General features: G+C 38.3%; 1 protein-coding gene across 1 annotated transcript in view; it reads left to right on the forward strand.

Annotated features, from left to right (window-relative positions):
- Positions 1-20674, forward strand: part of CPNE8 (copine 8) — a 269508-nt gene that overhangs the window by 189675 nt on the left and 59159 nt on the right. The gene's annotated exons all lie outside the window — the stretch shown is intronic.

Genomic DNA, 20674 nt, shown 5'->3' on the forward strand with positions numbered 1-20674 from the left:
ATTCTTGCCTATGAAACATTTTCTTATTTAAAAAATATCCAATATTAATATAAGTTTATTTTTCCTTGAGCTTCAGCCTTTAAGTTTTGCCTTCCTACTCAATCCTTTTTTTTAATTAATTTATTTTTTATGGAAGGGTAATTGCTTTACAGAACTTTGTTTTTTTCTGCCAAACCTCAACATGAATCAGCCATAGATATACATATATCCCCTCCCTTTTAAATCTCCCTCCCATCTCCCTCCCCATCCCACCCCTCTAGGTTGATACAGAGCCCCTGTTTGTTTCCTGAGCTATACAGCAAATTCCCATTGGCTGTCTATTTTACATATGGTAACATGTTTCCATGTTATTCTTTCCATACATCTCACCCTCTCCTCCCCTCTCCCCATGTCCATAAGTCTATTCTCTGTGTCTCTTTCTCCATTAAAATAAATTCTTCAGTACGATTTTTTTAGATTCCATATATGCTATAGACTACAATATTGATCTTTCTATTTCTGACTTACTTCACTCTGTATAATATGTTCTAGGTACATCCACCTCATTAGAACTGACTCAAATGGGTTCGTTTTTATGGCTAAGTCTTATTCCATTGTGTATATGTACAGCTTCTTTATCCATTTGTCTGTCAATGGATATCTAGATTGCTTCCATGTTCTAGCTATTGTAAATAGTGCTGCAATGAACACTGGCATACATGTGTCTTCTTCAATTTTGGTTTCCTCAGAGTATATGCCTAGGAGTGGGATTGCTGGGATGGGAATACCTGGCCACCTGACCTGCCTCTTGAGAAACCTATACGCAAGGCAGGAAGCAACAGTTAGAGCTGGACACGGGACAACAGACTGGTTCCAAATAGGAAAAGACGTACATCAAGGCTGTATATTGTCACCCTGCTTATTTAACTTCTATGCAGAGTACATCACGAGAAATGCAGGGCTGGAAGAAGCACAAGCTGGAATCAAGATTGCCGGGAGAAATATCAATAACCTCAGATATGCAGATGACACCACTCTTATGACAGAAAGTGAAGAGGAACTTTTTAAAAAGCCTCTTGATAAAAGTGAAAGAGGAGAGCGAAAAATTTGGCTTAAAGCTCAACATTCAGAAAACGAAGATCATGGCATCTGATCCCATTACTTCGTGGCAAATAGTTGGGGAAACAGTGTCAGAGTTTATTTTTGGGGGCTCCAAAATCATTGCAAATGGTGATTGCAGCCATGAAATTAAAAGACGCTTACTCCTTGGAAGGAAAGTTGTGACCAACCTAGATAGCATATTCAAAAGCAGAGACATTACTTTGCCAACAAAGGTCCGTCTAGTCCAGGCTATGGTTTTTCCAGTGATCATGTATGGATGTGAGAGTTAGATTGTGAAGAAGGCTGAGCACCGAAGAATTGATGCTTTTGAACTGTGGTGTTGGAGAAGACTCTTGAGAGTCCCTTGGACTGCAAGGAAATCCAACCAGTCCATCCTAAAGATCAGTCCTGGGTGTTCTTTGGAAGGACTGATGCTGAAGCTGAAACTCCAGTACTTTGGCCACCTGATGCGAAGAGTTGACTCATTGGAGAAGATTCTGATGCTGGGAGGGATTGGGGGCAGGAGGAGAAGGGGACAACAGAGGATGAGATGGCTGGATGGCATCACCAACTCAATGGACATGAATTTGAGTGAACTCCGGGAGTTGGTGATGGACAGGGGGGCCTGGCGTGCTGCAATTCATGGAATTATAAAGAGTCGGACATGACTGAGTGACTGAATTGAACTGAACTGATGGTGGTTTTATTCCTAGTTTTTTAAGGCATTTCCATACTATCTTCCACAGTGGTTGTATCAATTTACATTCCCCTAAGAGCATTCCCTTTTCTCCACACCCTCTCCAGCATTTATTGTTTGAAGACTTTTTGATTGTGGCCATTCTGACCACAATCAGTGTGAGGTGATATCTCATTGTAGTTTTGATTTGATTTTCTGTAATAATGAGCAATGTTGAGCATCTTAGGTCTGAAGTGGGTTTCTGGTAGACAGCATATATATGGATCTCCTTTTTGTATCCATTCAGTCAGTCTGTGTCTTTTGGTTGGAACATTTAATCCATTTACAATTAAAGTAATTATTGATATGTATGTTCCTATTACCATTTTCTTAATTGTTTGGGGTTGATTGTGTAGATCTTTTTCCTTCTCTTGTATTTCTTGACTGTATAAGTCCCTTTAACATTTGTTGTAAAGCTGATTCGGTGGTACTGAATTCTCTTACCTTTTGCTTGTTGAAAAGCTTCTGATTTCTTCATCAATTTTGAATAAGATCCTTGCCAGGTACAGTAATCCTGGCTGTAGATTTTTCCCTTTCAGTACTTTAATTATATCCTGCCATTCCCTTCTGGCCTGCGGAGTTTCTGCTGAAAGATCAGCTGTTAAGCATATACGGTTTCCCTTGTATGTTACTTGTTGATCTCCCTTCCTGCTTTTAATACTCTTTCTTTGCATTTAGTCTTTGTTTTTTTGATTAGTGTGTGCTTTGGTTTATCCTGTATGGGACTCTTTGTGCCTCTTAGACTTGATGGACTATTTCCTTTTCCATGTTGGGGAAATTTTCAACTATAAATTTTCTCATATCCTTTCTTTTCCTTTTCTTCTTCTGGGACCCCTATAATTTGATGTTGGTGCATTTGATATTGTCCCAGTCTCTGAGACTCAGTTCTTTTCATTCTTTTTACTTTATTCTGCTCTCCAGAAGTTATTTCCTCCATTTTATCTTCCAGCTTACTGATTTGTTTTTCTGCTTCAGGTATTCTGCTATTGATTCCTAGTTGATCGTGTGGATTTAATCTGTAGCTTGTACAGCTGGTGGGAAGGTTTTGGGTCTTCTTCCTTAGCCACACTGCCCCTGGGTTTCATTTGTGGTTTTATTTCCACCTCTACATGTAGGTGATTTACTGGGATTTCCTCCTGAGGCTGTCCTGGAGGGCTTGAGTTTGCCCCTGTGAGGGCCAGGAGTGGAGGTGGTGCAGCTGCTTGGGTTTCAGGGGTTCTGGCAGCACCAGTTACTCAGGGGAGTTGGTGGCTAGGGCAGTAGGAAATATAGTGCTCTAGAAGGGTATGGAAACCAGTATTGGCCAATACAATTCCAGTATTCTTGCCTGGAGAACCACCTCCCTGATGGAGAAGGCTGGCAGGACACAGTCTACAGGGTTGCAAAGCATCGGACATGACCGAAGCAACCCTGCATGCATAGATGCAAGACATTTTTTTGCCTGTGGCAGCTCTGCCCCAGTGAGAGTTGAGCATGAAGATTGCACAGCTGCTTGGCTTGTAGGGACCCTGGTGGTGCCAATTGTGCAGGGACATCGACTGCCTCTGCCACAGGAGTTAGGGCCCTATCAGAGTCTTTTTTTAAGAGACTCTTGTAGTTGGCGATTAGAAGGCCTCTTTGGCCAGTCCTTACCCATCGCTCTGCCCATTCAGGCACTTAGAAGGCTCCCTTGCCTGGGGTCCTTCTCTGTTGTTCGGTGCATCAGGTAATAGAGAGACCCCCCTGGCTGGGGTCCTACTCTGTAGATTGGCACATGAGGCACTTAAAGGGGCACCCTGGGTGGGGTCCTATTCTGTAGTTTGCATATCAATCAGGGAGCACCCTGGGTAGGGTCCTATGTTGTAGGTCAGTGCATCAGGCATTTGATGCGCCAGCCTCTCTATCATTCCGCTGCTGATGCTGGCATGTGGGGAGAGAGAGGCTATGGTGATGGCTCCATCCCCTACATGTGACTCAGCAGTATCACCTTGCTTCCATGGCTGCCTGGCATTCCTCCACTGGCATTTTCCACCACAGTCTCCTCCCTCACATTCCCTCACAGTCTCTCCACAGTCAATAGCAGGACTCGCACTGGGATTGCTCCACAATCCCTAAACTCCAGCTCCCAGCCACTGTGCCCTCCAGGGGACCAGCATCCCTGTCCGGGATATGTATGGCTGTGTCAAGGACTATCTGATTCTCATCCCATTTAGGCTGCCACAGATCAGCTGTTTCACTCTCAGCCTTGAATGTTTCTCCTCTGACTCAGACAATTGCCTTGATGTGAGGATCGGACCCCTGCTTCAGTACTCCCATCCACCGAGGACAGGTCCAGTTCTACTAACACTCCTTTTTTCCCCCCCTCTAGTTCCTTCATCCTACCAAATGTTGCATGATTCTATATATTCTTTTCTACTGGCCGGGTACTCCTGTCTGCTCTCAGCTGGTGTTCTGCATGCACTTCTGTGTCTGAAGGTGTATTCCTGATGTATCCATAGAGAGGGATGTACTCCACATCCACCTACTCCTCCTCCATCTTGTTCTCACTCTCTTCAACCCTTTTTTAATAAAAAGAGAAAACTATGCATTTTAGTTGTGTCAGCAAGGTGTTACATAATAAGTTGTTTTTTTGCTTAGTGTGTTTGAACATCTTAACTGTTGTTTAGATGAAGACTGAAGGAAGTGAAAAAGTATGATTCAGTCATTAAAGAAATCCAAGTTATCAAAGCAAACACATTAGTTATTTCTGACTTAAACCTACTTTGCCACTTAACCGCCACATATTTGTTGAGCGTATGTTCTAGCACTATTAATCCTTGAGGTTTGTCATCTGTTACACTTTCTGTAATTATTTAAATTTAATATACATCAATAGCAAAGGAGAATATCTCAGTACTTAGTCAATAATGATAACTTTTCCTCCAAACTGACACTAAACTAAAATTAATCTCCTTTAAGTGGAGAAATCTCCTCCTATTGCCTTACTAGGCTAAAGCAGTTGTATTTCACACATTCATTTGTTTATTAGTTTATAAATAAGATATTTATCACATAACTTCTACATTCTGCACTCTGTATTAGACCCAAAGGATGGAGAGATAAATGAAAACTTCCCTGTCTAATGGGAGAAACAAACACATAAAATATGTTTACATTACCTTGATAGGTGCTGTATATAGTTAGCAGACAATGGATATCTAGAGGGGAGTGCAGCAAATTTATCCCAAGAATCCTTCCCAGGCAAAGACAAAGTTGGAGTAATGGAGCAATTTTTCTATCTGGGTCTTTCAGAAACCCATATTAAGGCTTGAAATAGACAGTGAAATTAATATGCCAGGTTGTACTTATATAGATATCTGTTCTTTCTCCATACCTTAAGGTTGAAGAGGAACAACACAAGCATATTAGTCCTTTTGTACTTAGAACACAGGTACTGCCTGTGTTCAGTAATAAGCTCCAGAGATCAATTACATTGAATTGCCTTACTTTAAAATGTGTTCTTCTCTTTGGATCTCTCTTATCCAACAAAGTTTGCTTAATGAGATTAGTGTCACATCTAATGAAAAAGAAGCTTAGTAACAATTGTTCCTTATTAAATACCTTGCATGAATACTTGTGCCATAATTTCAGATAACAGTGTGTTCTTATTCTTTATGTTATCAATAGAAGAGATTAATCTGAAGAATATCTGGAAGAACTTTGTATGTTATATATTACATATATATAGATCTTGGTCCTATACACATTGGAAACTTCATTTTTTGCACACATGTAAGGGGATTCAGTTTTATTGAGGCAACTAGGGAAATTTTCAATCATTATTCCTTCAAATATTCTTTTGCCCCTTTCTCTCTTTTCCTTCTGGTACTCCCAATACTTTCTATCTATCTATCTGTGTATGTATCTACATATATATGTTTTTATGTTTGATCATATCCCACATGTCTCATATGATTTGTTCTTTTTTTTGTTTGTTTCTTGCACTAGAAAATCTCAGTTGACCCATCTTCAAGATTACTCATTATTTCTTCTGCCAACTCAAATGTTCTATTAAGCCTCTCTAGCAAATTTTTCATTTGTTACTCTACTTTTAAAGTTGAGAATTTCTATTTGGTTCTTTTAAATAATTTTGATCTTACTGATTTTTCTATTTGGTGAAACATTATTTCATAGTTTATTTCACACTTTATTACTTTATTTTGTAAGTGTATTAGTAATGACTGATTTGAAGAATATATTAAATAAATTCCATATCTACAAGTTACCAAAGATATAGTCTATTGATTGCTTTTTTCTATGTATGGACCATACTTTCTTGTTTCTTTGCGTATCTTATAATTTTGGTTCTTGTTGAATGCTGGAAATTTTAAAAAATATAATATAGTTACACTGGAAATCAGATCCTCTGCTTTTTCCAGGGTTTGCTGTTGTTGCTGTTTATGGATTTAGTGACTTTCTTGGAGTAATTCTGTAAAGGCTCTTTTTCTTTTCTGTGTGGGTTACTGTGGTCTGTGCCTTGTTAACTAGTGGTCAGCACATAATTTGACCAAGATTTGTGTATGTTGGTGCACTTCTTATATGTTCCAAGTGTAATATTCTGCCTTGGCTTCCACTTGATGCTTAAACACAGACTGAGAATCAGCCATTGATGAAGAATTATGGTTTCCTCAAGGTCTTCCTTGGCCGTTCACACAGTTCTACACAAGCACGTGGCCTTCTAGATCCCCAGTAATATGCCTGAGCTTTTAAAAGCCCTCCTATTTGACACTGGATCAAGATGGTGGAAGAGTAGGATATGGAGCTCATTTTCTCCTATAAATACATAAACTATGCATCTGCAAATGGAAGAGTTCTCAGAGAACATCTATTGAACATAGGCAGAAGACCTCCGACTTCCAAAAAGGCAAGAAAATCTGTGGGCAGGGCAAAAGAAAACAGCTTTTTTTAAAAAAAAAAAAAAAAAAAAAAGAGGAGAGAGGGAGAAAGGAATCAGGATGGGACCAGTGTCCTTGGGAGGGAGCTGTGAAAGGGAAAATTTTTCTGCATGAAGGGAAGTCCTTCTACTTCAAGTCTGGCAGGCAGATCAGCAGGGACAGAGAGGCAGCTTTGCAGCCTCAGAGGAGAGCATAGTAACTGGTTCACCAAAGCCAAAGCAGCGAGAGACTAGCACAGTCAATGCTGCCCAGCACTCCCAAGTTTGAGGTACTCATCACTGAGGTAGTAAGGGCCTTGTGCTTTGGAGGTCAGACCCAAGGAAGAGGACTGGGGTTGGCTGCATGGAGATAGCCTGAGGAGGCTAGGGTGTGGTATGAGAGGAGGCGCTAGGGTGTGGTATGAGAGGAGGACTGGGCCCAGCAGGGAGGAAGGGCAATATTGTTGGGCGGGTGTGGGAGGAGAGGGGTGGGCCCACCACAGGAGCTTCTTTCTCTGCACTCACTCTGAGGTGGCAATTCAGTTCAGACCAGTCACTCAGTCGTGTCCGACTCTTTGCGACCCCATGAATCACAGCACGCCAGGCCTCCTTGTCCATCACCAACTCCCGGAGTTCACTCAAACTCGTGTCCATCGAGTTGGTGATGCCATCCAGCCAACTCATCCTCTGTTGTCCCCTTCTCCTCCTGCCCCCAATCCCTCCCAGCATCAGGGTCTTTTCCAATGAGTCAACTATTAGCATGAGGTGGCCAAAGTATTGGAGTTTCAGCTTTAGCATCAGTCCTTCCAAAGAACAGCAAGGACTGATCTCCTTTAGAATGACTGGTTGGATTTCCTTGCAGTCCAAGGGACTCTCAAGAGTCTTCTCCAACACCACAGTTCAAAAGCATCAATTCTTCAGCGCTCAGCTCTCTTCACAGTCCAACTCTCACATCCATACATGACCACTGAAAAAACCATAGCCTTGACTAGGTGGACCTTTGTTGGCAAAGTAATGTCTCTGCTTTTGAATATGGTATCTAGATTGGTCATAACTTTCCTTCCAAGGAGTAAGCATCTTTTAATTTCATGGCTGCAATCACCATCTGGAGTGATTTTGCAGCCCCAAAAAATAAAGTCTGACACTGTTTCCAGTGTTTCCCCATCTATCTTCCATGAAGTGATGGGACCAAGACACCAGCAAAACAAGCTCCAGGGGTAGGTATGAGCCACTGCTGTCATCTCAGACTCCAGAGGTAGGATCAGACTGCTGGTGAGGGTTGTGACCAGGAGCCAACCACTGCTTCTCTCTTTCTGGGAGCCTGCGTGAGCTGTGTACTTGCACACGCCTTATCAAGGGGATAATGGCCAGCACATGCTAAGGAAAGAGACAGCAAGCCTCCAAACCAAAAACAGCCTTCATACCAGAAAAATATTAAACCATTCAAGCTACATAGAGAAGCTTCTGCATATAAATAGCTCTTTAAGACTACAGTAGATGATTGTTTCTGATAAACTCACAAGAGATATGTAAGCAAAATGACAAAGTAGAGGAACGACTGTCAGTTAACAGACCAGGAGAATTCCCCTGAAGGAACGAGCAATGAAACAGACCATTTGACTCTAATAGACATTTAGTTCCAAATGGAGGTAATGAAAATACTGAAGAAATTAAGAAAGGATATGGACAGAAATGCAGATTACAGTAAAAAGGACTAGAAACTATAAGGAGGAGCCAAGAAAAATCAGAAAAGTCATTTACTGAGATGAAAACTGAGCTAAAGGCAAAATGAATAATGCAGAAGAAAGAATAAGTGAGATGAAAGACAGAATAATGGTCAGTAACCAATCAGAATAGCAGACAGAAAGCCAGATTGGGGGAAAAAAATGAAAGCAATATGAGAGACCTATGGGATAATATAAAGTGTGTCTGTCTACACATAATCAGGGTTCTAGAAGGAGAAGAAAGAGAAAGGAGGACTGAAAATGTATTTGAAAAAATTGTGGCTGAAAACTTCCCAAATGTAATCAAGGAAACATATATTCAGATACAGGAAGCACAGAGCGTTCTAAACAAGATGAACCACAACAGACCTACAGCAAGACATGTTAAAATGGCAAACATTAAAGAGAGGATTCTAAGGGCAGCAAGAGAAAAGCAAGGAGTTCATTACAAGGAAATTCCCAGAAGGCTATCAGCTGATTTCCTACAGAAACACTGCAGACCAGAAGGGAGTGGCAGAATATATTTAAAGTCTTGAAAGGGAAGATCTGCAACCTAGAATACTCTATCCAAAAGTTTATCATTTAGAAAAGGAGGAGAAACAAAGAATTTCTCAGACAAGTAAAAGCTAAAAAGAATATGGCAACACTAAATCTATCCTACAATAAATATGAAACATCTCCTCTAAGTGGAAAAGAAGCAAGAAGATATAGGAAGAAGAAAATCATAATTTGAAAGTAGATCACTTAAATTAGCCAGTACACAGATCAAACAGAGATAGAGAAAAAAAAATGTATTTTTGAAATCAATGATAAATGCAAAGAACAGCAAAAGGATAAAGATGAAGCTGTAAAAAATGACATCAAAATCATAAAATATAAGGAAAGAGTAAGAAAATGCAGATTCTTTTTTTTTTTTTAACAGTGTGTTTGAGCCTATATTCCTATCAGATATAGGAAGGTGTTAACATACTTGATAAATAGGGAAACCACAAATCAAAAGCATACAATAGATTCATAAAATATCAAGAGAACACAAGCATAAAATAAATCACCAAACCACAAAAAGAAAGAAACAAGGAAAAAACAAAGAATCAATCAGTAAGCAAGGTTTAATATGTCAATAAATATTTGCTTATCAATAATTGAGCAAAGTAATATTATTGTTGTTGTTCAGTTACTAAGTCATGATGAACTCTTTGCCACCCCATGGACTGTAGCCTGCCACACTCTTCTGTCCATGTGGTTTCCAGACAAAATTTTTGAATGGGTTGCCATGTCTTTCTCCAGGAGACCGTCCCAACCCAAGGATAGAAACCACATCTCCTGCATTGCAGACAGATAATTTACCACTGAGTAGACACCCTTCTTATTCACAGTCTCGATAAAATGTTTTCTTTTTATTAATATTTATTGACGTATCAGTTCATTCTCTGAGTCATGTCTGACTCTTTGGGACCCCATGGACTTTAGCAGGCTTCCTTGCTCATCACCAACTCCCAGAGCTTACTCACACTCATGTCCGAGTCGGTGATGCCATTCAACCATAGTTCTATTCAAATGTTGTTAGTTTCTTGCTATAAAGCAAAGCAAATCAATCATGCAAATACATTTATCCACTCTTTTAGATTTCCTTCTGATTTAAATCACAAAAAAGCAATGAGTAGAGATCCCTGTGCTAAACAGGAAGTTCTCATTCGTTTTCTATTTTATACACAGTAGTGTAGATATTTCAGCCCCAATTTCCCAATTCATCCATCCCATTTTCCTCCCTTGGTAACCATATCTTTGATCTCCACATCTGTAACTATTTTTGCTTTGTAAATAAGTTCATCTCTACCATTTTTCGAGATTCCACATATAAGCTGTATCATGTGATATTTGTTTTTCCCTTTCTGATCTACTACACACTCTGTATGACAACCTCTAGCTGCATCCATGTCTCTGCAAAAGACACTCTTTCATTCCTTTTTGTGATTGAGTAATATCCCATTGTGGACTTCCCTGGTGGCTCAGCAGTGAAGAATTTCCGTGCAAGAAAAGAGAGACAGCTTCAATCCTTGGGTCAGGAAGATCCTCTGGAGAATAAAATGACAACCCACTTGAGAATTCTTGCCTGGGCAATCCCATGGGCAGAGGAACCTGTTAAGCTACAGTACATGAGGTCACAAAAGAGTCAGGCACAACGAGATTACAATATGCTGCCTATAAAATACCCACTTAAGGGAAAAAGACACACATAGATTGAAAGTGAGGGGATGGAATGTTTGTAGATTTTGGAGATTAATCATTTATCAGTTGCTTTGTTTGCAGCTATTTTCTCCAATTCTGAGGGTTGTCTTTCCACCTTGTTCATAATTTCCCTTGCTGTGCAAAAGCTTTTAAGTTTAATTATGATCCATTTGTTTACTTTTGTTTTCATTTCCATTACTCTAGGAGGTAGGTCAAAGAAGATCTTGCTGTGATTTATGTCACAGAGTGTTCTATCTATATCTTCCTCTAAAAGTTTCATAGCTTCTGGCTTTACATTTAGATATTTATTCCATTTTGAATTTCTTTTTATATATGCTGTTAGGAAGTGTTCTAATCTTATTCTTATACATGTAGCTGTCCAGTATACCCAGCACCACTTATTGAAGAGACTATCTTTTCTCTATTGTATAGTCTTACCTCCTTTGTCAAAGATGCCAGTAGATGCACAGGTTTATCTCTGGGCTTTCTATGTTCTTCCTTTTGTCTATATTTCTGTTTTTGTGCCAGTACCATATACTCTTAACTATAGCTTTGTAGTATAGTATGAAATCAGAAAGTTTGATTTATCCATCTTCATTTTTCTTCCTCAAGAATTCTTTGTCTGTTCAGGGTCTTTTGTATTTCTGCACAAACTATATAATTTTTGTTCTAGTTCTGTGAAGAATGCTGTTGGTAATTTTATGAGGCTTGCATTGAATCTGTAGATTGCTTTAGGTAGTATAGTTATTTTCACAATATTGATTCTTGTGATCCTAGAACAGGCTATATCTCTTCATCTGTCTGTGTCATCTTTGATTTCTTTCATCAGCATCTTAAAGTTTTCTGCAACAGATCTTTTCTATCTTTAAGTAGGTTTATCCCTAGTTATTTTATTCTTTTTGTTGAAGCTTATGCAGCTCAATTTCAGAAAGGAAAAGAAAAAAACATCAATCAGAAAATGGGCAGAAGACCTAAACAGACATTTCTGCAAAGAAGACATACAGATGGCCACCAAATATATAAAAAGATGCTCAGTATTGCTCACTATTAGATAAATGCAAGTCAAAACTGCAATGAGTTATCACTTCACACTGGTCAGAATGGCCATCATTAAAAAAATCTACAAACTATAAATGCTGAAGAATGTGTGGAGAAAATGGAGTCCTCTTTCACTGTTGGTGAGAATGTTTTCTGATACAACCACTATGGAAAACAGTATGGAGATTCCTTCAAAAACTAGGAATAAAACTACTATATGGCCCAGCAATCCCAATTCTGGGCATATATCCTGAGAAAACCATAATTCAAAAAGACCTATGTGCTCCAATGTTCATTTTACACTGTTACAATCACCAGGATATGGAAGCAATCTAGATATCCATTGACAGATGAATTGATAAAGAAGTTGTGGCAGATATATACAATGGAATATTACTCAGCCATAAAAATAAATGAATTTGAGTCAGTTGAAATGAGATTGATGAACCTTGAGTCTGATATACAGTGAAGTAAGTCAGAAAGAGAAAACAGATATCATATGCTAATGCAAATATACGGAATCTAGAAAAATAGTGCTGATGAACCTATTTGCAGGACATTTTTAGAGACAAAGATGTAGAAGACAATCTTGTGAACACAGTGGGGGAAGGAGAAGGTGAGATGAATTGAGATAGTATCATTGACATGTACACACCACCATGTGTAAAACAAGTAATGGGAAGCTGCTCTGTAACTCAGTCTGGTGCTCTGTGACAACCTAGAGGGATCAGAGTAGGGAGTGAGAGGGAGGCTCAAGAGGGAGAGAATATATATACTCATGGCTGATTTGTGTTTTTGTATAGCAGAAATCGACACAACGTTGTAAAGCAGTTATCCTCCAATTAAAAATAAAAAGTGAGGGGATGGAAAAATATTTTATGCAGATGGAAATGAAAAGAAAATGGGAGTTGCAATACTCATATCAGACAAAATAGACTGTAAAGCAAAGACTATATAAAGAAGGTAAAAAAGTATATAGAAAAAGGTATAAAAAGAAAATACTTAATGAAAAAAGAGTCAATATACAAAGAGGATTTTACAGTCATCAACATATATGCATCTAATATAGAAACACCTAAATACATAAAATAAATACTAACAAACATAAATGGAGAAATCAACAGGATTGTAGTAACAGTAGGAGACTTTGACACCCCGCTCATATCAATGGAAAGATCTTCTGGACTGAAAACCAATAAGCAACAGAGATCCTGAATGATGCAATAGAGCAGTTAGACTTAATTGGTATTTTCAAGACATTACATTAAAAAATCATAATACACATTCTTGTCAAGTGCACATCAAACATTCTCTAGGATGGACCACATACTGGGCACAACAAACCTCAACAAATTTAAGAGTATAGAAATTATTTCAAGCATATTCTCTGACCACAACAGCATAAAACTAGAAATCAACCACAGGAAAAGACATGAAAAAAATATGATTACATGGAAACTAAAGTACAAACTACTAAAAAATGAATGGATCAAAGAGGAAATCAAAAGGAAATTTTAAAATGCAACAAATGACAAAACACAGCCAACAAAATCTATGAGATGCTGCAAAAGCAGTTCTTGGAGAGAAGCTCATAGCAATACAAGTCTTTTTCAAAAATCAAGAAAAATCTCAAACAACCTAACCTATCACCTAAAAGAATTAGAAAAGAAAAAAAAAAAGAACTAGCAAAACCTAAAATCAGGAGAAGGAAGGGAATATTAAAGATTGGGGAGGAAATAAATAAAAGAGACTAAAACATAAAACAAAAATTCAATAAAACCAAGATCTAGTACTTTGAAAGGATAAAGAAAATTGAATGCCTCTGGCCAGGCTCACCAAAAAGAAAAGTAAAAGAATCCAAATAAAATAAGAAATTAAAAAAGACAGTATCAGAAATCTGATACTGCAGAAAAAAAAAAAAAAAACATAAAAGAATACTATGAACAATATATGCCAACAAATTTGACAACCCAGAAGAAAAGAACAACTTTCTAGAAAGATACAGCCCACCAAAATTGAATCAAGCAGAAATAGATAATTCAACAGACCCATCACTTGAAGTGAAATAGAATCTATGATTTAAAAAAAAAAGAAAACTACCTTTAAAAAGTACCCTGTAAACAAAAGTCCAGGACCAGATGGTTTCACAGGCAAATATGATCACACATAGAAAGAAAAACTGTTTCTCTTCAAACTCTTCCAAAAGAGAGGAGTGAACACTCCCAAGACATTCTGTGAAGCCACAATCATCCTGTACCAAAACCAGATAAGATGCCACCAATAAAGCAAATTACAGGTCAATGCTTTTATGAATATAGATTCAAAAATTTTCAACAAAATATTAACAAATCGAATCCAACAACACATAGAAAAAGTTCCTACACCATGATCAAGTGGGATTCATTCGAAGTTCACAAGGATGGTTTAACATGCACAAATCAATCAATGTGGTATACCACATTGGAAAAGAAAAAAACCACATGATCAACTCAATAGATGCAAAGAAGGCATTTTAAAAAATTCAATATTCATTAATGATAAAAAAAAAAAAACTTTTACCAAAGTGAGGATAGAAGAAACATAGCTCAACATAATAAAAGCCATTTATGGCAAACTCACAGCCAGTATAATACTCACAGGTGAAAAGCTAAAAGCCTTCTCACTAATCTAGAACAAAACAAGGATGCCCGCTCTCACCACATCTAGTCAGCATAGTATTGGCAGTCCTAACCTGAGGAATCAGACAAGAAAAAGAAATAAAAGATATCAAAATTGGAAAGGAAGAGGTAAAATTGTCACTGTGTGTAGATGACACGATAGTGTATATAAAAGACTTCCCAGCTGGCCCAGTGGTCAATAATCTACCTGCCAACGGAGAAGACATAGGTTTGATCCCTGTGTCAGCAAGATCCCCTGGAGTAGGAAATGGCAACCTATTCCACTATTCTTGCCTGGAAAATTCCATGGACAGAGGAGCCTGGAGTGCTATAGTCCAGTGGGTTGCAAAGAGTCAGACACAACTGAGTGACTGAGAATATGGCACACAAGGACTCCATACAAAAATTGCTAGATCTAAAACATGAATTTAGCAAAATAGCATGATATAATATTAACATCCAGTTGTTTTGGTCCTATTATCTTCTCCCAGTCTGAGGGCTGTCTTTTCACCTTGCTTATAGTTTCCATCATTGTGCAAAAGCTTTTAAGTTTAATTAGGTCACTTCTGTTTATTTTTGTTTTTATTTGCATTACACTTGGAGGTGGGTCATAGAGGATCTTGCTGTGATTTATTTGAAGAGTGTTCTGCCTATGTTTTCCTCTACAAGTTTTATAGTTCCTGGTCTTACATTTAGGTCTTTAATCCATTTTTGAGTTTATTTTTGTGTATGGTGTTATAAAGTGTTCTAAATTCAGTCTTTTACACATAATTGATCAGTTTTCTCAGCACCACTTGTTGAAGAGATTGTCTTTTCTCCATTGCAAATTTTTGCCTCCATTGTCAAAAATAAGGTGTCCGTAGGTACTTGGATTTATCTCTGGACTTTATTTTGTTCCAGTGGTTTTGCACAACAAAGGTAACTGTAGGCAAGGTAAAAAGACAACCATCAGAATGTAAGAAAATAATAGCAAATGAAGCAACTGACAAAGAATTAATCTCCAAAATATACAAGCAACTCATGCAGCTCAATACCCAAAAAATGAGCAGTCAAAAAGTGGGCAAAAGACCTAAACAGACATTTCTCCAAAGAGGACATACAGATGGTTAATAAACACAAGAAAAGATGCTCAACATCACTCATCATTAGAAAAATGCAAATCAAAACCAGAGTGAGGTCCCACCTCACACTGATCAGAATGGCCATCATCAAAAAGTCTACAAACAATAAATGCTGGAGAGGGTATGGAGAAAAGGGAATGCTCTCACACTGTTGGTGGGAATGCAAACTGGTACAGCCACTACAGAGAAAAGTGTGGAGATCCCTTAAAAAACTAGTAATAGAACTGTCATACTACCCACCAATCCCACTGCTGGGTATACACCCCAAGGAAACCAGAACTGAAAAAGATGCATGTACCCCCATTGTTAATTGAAGCACTATTAGCTAGGAAATGGAAACAACCTAGATGTCCATCAGCAGGTGAATGGATAAGGAAGTTGTGGTACATATACATAATGGAATATTACTCAGCTATAAAAAGGAATGGGCTTCCCTTATAGCTCCATTGGTAAAGAATCTGCCTGCAATGCAGGAGACCCTGTTTGATTCCTAGGTCAGGAAGATCCACTGGAGAAGGGAAAGGCTGCCCAGTATTCTGGCCTGGAGAATTCCATGGACTGTATAGTCTATGGGGTCACAAAGAGTCGGACACAACTGAGTGACTGTCACTAAAATGGGATGCATTTGAGTCGGTTCTAATGAGATGGTTAAACCTGGAACCTATTATACAGAGTGAAGCCAGAAACAGAAAGACCTGTACTGTATATTAACACATATATATATGGAATTTAGAAAGATGTTACAGACGATCCTACATGCAAGGCAGCAAAGGAGACACAGATGTGTACAGAACAGACTTTTGAACTCTGTGGGAGAAGGCAAGGGTGGGATAATTTAAGAGAATAGCACTGAGACATGTTCATTACCATATGTAAAATAGATGACAGTGCAAGTTTGATGCATGAACCAGGGTACCCAAAGCTGGTACTCTGGGACAACCCAGACGGATAGCTTGGGGAGGGAGATGGGAGGGGGTTTCAGGATGCAGGGGAAGGGGACGCATGTATACCTGTGGCCAATTCATGTTGATGTATGGCACAAAACCATCACAATATTGTAAAACAACTATCCTCCAATTAAGATTAATTAATTAATTTAAAAGAAAAAAAGAAACCTTATCTTGGAAGCAGATGGAAAAAGCTGCCAATGTGACCCTGCCATGCTTTCAGACCCATCGCTGTCTCGTACAAGTTTAACAGTCCAACTGTTTCTGCCCTACTTACATGACTTTTTCTTATTTGCCTGCAGCCTTCTAAAAGCCTCCACATGCTTCTAGGGCTTTTGATATAAGGATAGCAGGGTCCAAATCTTCAAGGTGCTATTCCTTCCTCCCCCCAAACCCTGCCAATTGAATTGCAGACAGAAAAAAACAACCTTAGAAGCAGAAGCTTTTGAGCTGGACATGACCTCACTGACAGTCTCATTCAGCCATTGTTCAAATTAGTGTTTCAAGGAGGGCTTTGATAGTTTTGCATATGTTACCTAGCTTCAAATTCCATTTATAACAGTAATTTTAAAATACACATTGGATAGCAGTTTATAAGGTGTTGCAGATAACTAACATAGGATTCTCTTGCCATCTTCATTTAACTTAGAGGGGAGGAGAGCCCTTGGGAAAAAGAAATAGCTACTCTTTGCCACTATGTCTCTGTGAGTCAGGGGTTTACTCAATGCAGAAATAAGATTTATCTGCAACTTCTGTCTTAAAATGTGTATGTCCATCTCAACAGCCTCAGTGAGAATCAATTGCTTTGTATGTAAACACTAGTTAGACCATAGGAATTTCTTCCTAATAAAATACTACTTGAAATTGCTGCTTAAAAAATTGAGATTAACTTCTAGAAATCAGTTGCATTTCTTTGCACTAACAATGAAATAACAGAAAAGGGAAGGTTATATATATACATATATATGCACTTTCCAAAATTGCAAAAAAAAAAAATAAAATACCTACAAATAAACCTGACCAAAGAGGTAAAAGACTTATATGCTCAGAACTATAAAACATTAATTGAGGAAATTAAAGAATATTCAAAGAAATGGAAAGATAATCCCATGCTCTTGAATTAGAAGAATTAATATTATTAAAATGTCAAAACTACCCAAAGCAATCTGCAGATTTAATGTGATCCCTATCAAACTTCCCATTACATTTTCATAAAACTAGAACAGATAACCCCAAAATAAATATGGAATCAAAAATATCTATGTGTATTATGTGTATTCAATTGCTTAGTACTGTTCAACTTAGTACTGTTCAACTCTTTATGACCCCATGGACTACAGCCCACGAAGGTCCTCTGTCCATGGGATTTTCTGCCAATAAACTAGAATGGGTTGCCATTTCTTATTCCAGGGTATCTTCCCGACCCAGGGATTGAACCCTCCTGCATTAGCAGGCAGAATCTTTGCCACTGTGCCACCTGAGAAACCCAAAAGGAAGAACATTTGAACACATGCTGTAACAAGGATGATGGCTCAGATGGTAAAGAATCTGCCTGCAATGAGGGGGACCTGGGTTTGATCCCTGGGTTAGGAAGATCCCTTAGAGAAGGGAATGGCAACCCCTTTCAGTATTATTGCCTGGAGAATCCCATGGACACAGCAGCCTGGTGGGCTACAGAGCATAGAGCAATTCTGAGGAACAAAAACAAAGCAAGAAGTGTAACCCTCCCAGACTTCAGACAGTACTACAAAGCTACAGTTATGAAAATTGTGATATTGGTTCAAAAGTAGACACACAGATCAACGGAACAGAATAGGGAGTCCAGAAATAAATCTACACACCTATGATCAATAAATCTTTGACAAAGGAGACAAGAATATAAAATGAGAAAAGGACACTGTCTTCATCAAGCGGTGCAAGGAAAGTTGGACAGGTGCGTGTAAATCAATGTAAGTTAGCACACACCCTCACACCATGCACAAAACGAAACAAAATGACTTAAAGACTTTAACATAAGACAGTTCAGTTCAATTCAGTTCAGTCGCTCAGTCGTGTCTGACTCTTTGCGACCCCATGAATCGCAGCACGCCAGGCCTCCCTGTCCATCACCAGCTCCCAGAATTTACCCAAACTCATGTCCATCGAGTCGATGATGCCATCCAATCATTTCATCCTCTGTTGTCCCCTTTTCCTCCTGCCCCCAATCCCTCCCAGCATCAGGGTCTTTTCCAATGAGTCAACTCTTCGCATGAGGTGGCCAAAGTATTGGAGTTTCAGCTTCAGCATCAGTCCTTCCAATGAACACCAAGGACTGATCTCCTTTAGAATGGACTGGTTGGATCTCCTTGCAGTCCAAGGGACTCTTAAAAGTCTTCTCCAACACCACAGTTCAAAAGCATCAATTCTTCAGTGCTCAGCTTTCTTCATGATTCAACTCACATCCATACATGATCACTGGAAAAACCATGGCCTTGACTAGATGGACCTTTGTTGGCAAAGTAGTAGCTCTGCTTTTCAATATGTTATCTAGGTTGGTCATAACTTCCTTCCAAGGAGTAAGTGTCTTTTAATTTCATGGCTGCAATCACCATCTGAAGTGATTTTGGAGACCCCCAAAATAAAGTCTGACACTGTTTCCATTGTTTCCCCATCTATTTGCCATGAAGTGATGGGACCAGATGCCATGATCTCAGTTTTCTGAATGTTGAGCTTTAAGCCGACTTTTTCACTCTCCTCTTTCAATTTCAAGGCACCATAAAACTCCTAGAAGAGAATATAGGCAAAACATTCTGACATAAATCAAACAAATGTTTTCTTAGGTCAGTCTCCCAAAGCAATAGAAATAAAATCTAAAATAAGTTGCACCTAATCAAACTTAACAAGCGTTTGCATAGTAAAGCAAACCATTAAAAACAACAACAACAACGAAATGACAACCTGCAGAAGGGGAGAAAATATTTACAAATGATGCAACTGACAAAGGCTTAATCTCCATAATATACAAACAGGTCATACAACTCAACAACAACACCAAAAAAAAACTAGCAATCCATTTGGAAAATGGGCAGAAGCCCTTAACAGACATTTCTTTAAAGACATCTGGCCAATAGGCACATGAAAAGACCCTCAACATCGCTAATTAGTGGACAAATGCAAGTCAAAACTGTAATGAAGTAGCATTTCACAACAGTCAGAATGGTCATCATTAAAAAATGTACAAATAACACATGCTAGATAGGGTATGGAGAAAAGGGAATCCTCCTACAGCACTGGTGGCAATGTAAGTTGGTGCAGTTACTATGGAAAACAGTATGGATGTTCCTTAGAAAATTAAATATAAAATTACCATATGATCCAGCAATCCTATTCCTGGGCATATACCCAGACAAAACTGTAATTCAAAAGGTATACAGACACTTATGTTCATAACAGCACTGTTTACAGTAGTCAAAATATGAAAGCAACCTGAATGTCTATTGACAGATGAATGGATAAAGAGTAGGTGCTACAAATATACAATGGAATACTACTCAGTCATAAAAAAAATAATGCCATTTGCAGCGTCATGGATGCAACTAGAGATTATACTAAGTGAAGTATGTCAGAAAGAGAAAGACAAATACCATATGATACCACTTATATGTGGAATCTAAAATATGGCACAAATGAACCTATCTACAAAATAGAAACAGACTCACAAACATAGAGATCAGACTTGTGGTTGCCAAGAAGTGACTAGGATTTAGGGTTGGTAAATGCAAACTATACATTTAGAGTAGATACACAAGGTCCTATTGTTTAGAAACCATAATGGAGAAGAATATTTTAAAAGATTGTATTTATATATGTATAAAACTGAGTCACTTTGCTGTACAGCAGAGATTGGCACTAAATTGTAAATCAACTATACTTCAATTAAAAAAACATTATAAAAGGAAAACAAAAAATTTTAAATATAAAGCAAAACAAAATGTTAGAAAAAAATCAGAAACAACTCAAGCCACAAGAGCATTAAGGAACACATTCAAACAATTAGCAACTCTACAAGCTGGCATTTAATCAGGTGTTTGGGTTGTTGTTTTTGACTCCAATAATGGTTAAAATCTTTTTCTACATTTATTCTTTTAAAGGCTGTGTAGAAAAAAAAACATAAATCACACAGATTGCTTTTATATTCTTGTTAAGAGTCTATAACTACCAATAAGAAGATAAGACAAAGAGGAGTAAGTCCCTATAGATGGCTTCTTATCT

The sequence above is a fragment of the Budorcas taxicolor genome, chromosome 5 (genome assembly GCF_023091745.1).
Source record: "Budorcas taxicolor isolate Tak-1 chromosome 5, Takin1.1, whole genome shotgun sequence".
Classification (NCBI taxonomy): domain Eukaryota; kingdom Metazoa; phylum Chordata; class Mammalia; order Artiodactyla; family Bovidae; genus Budorcas; species Budorcas taxicolor.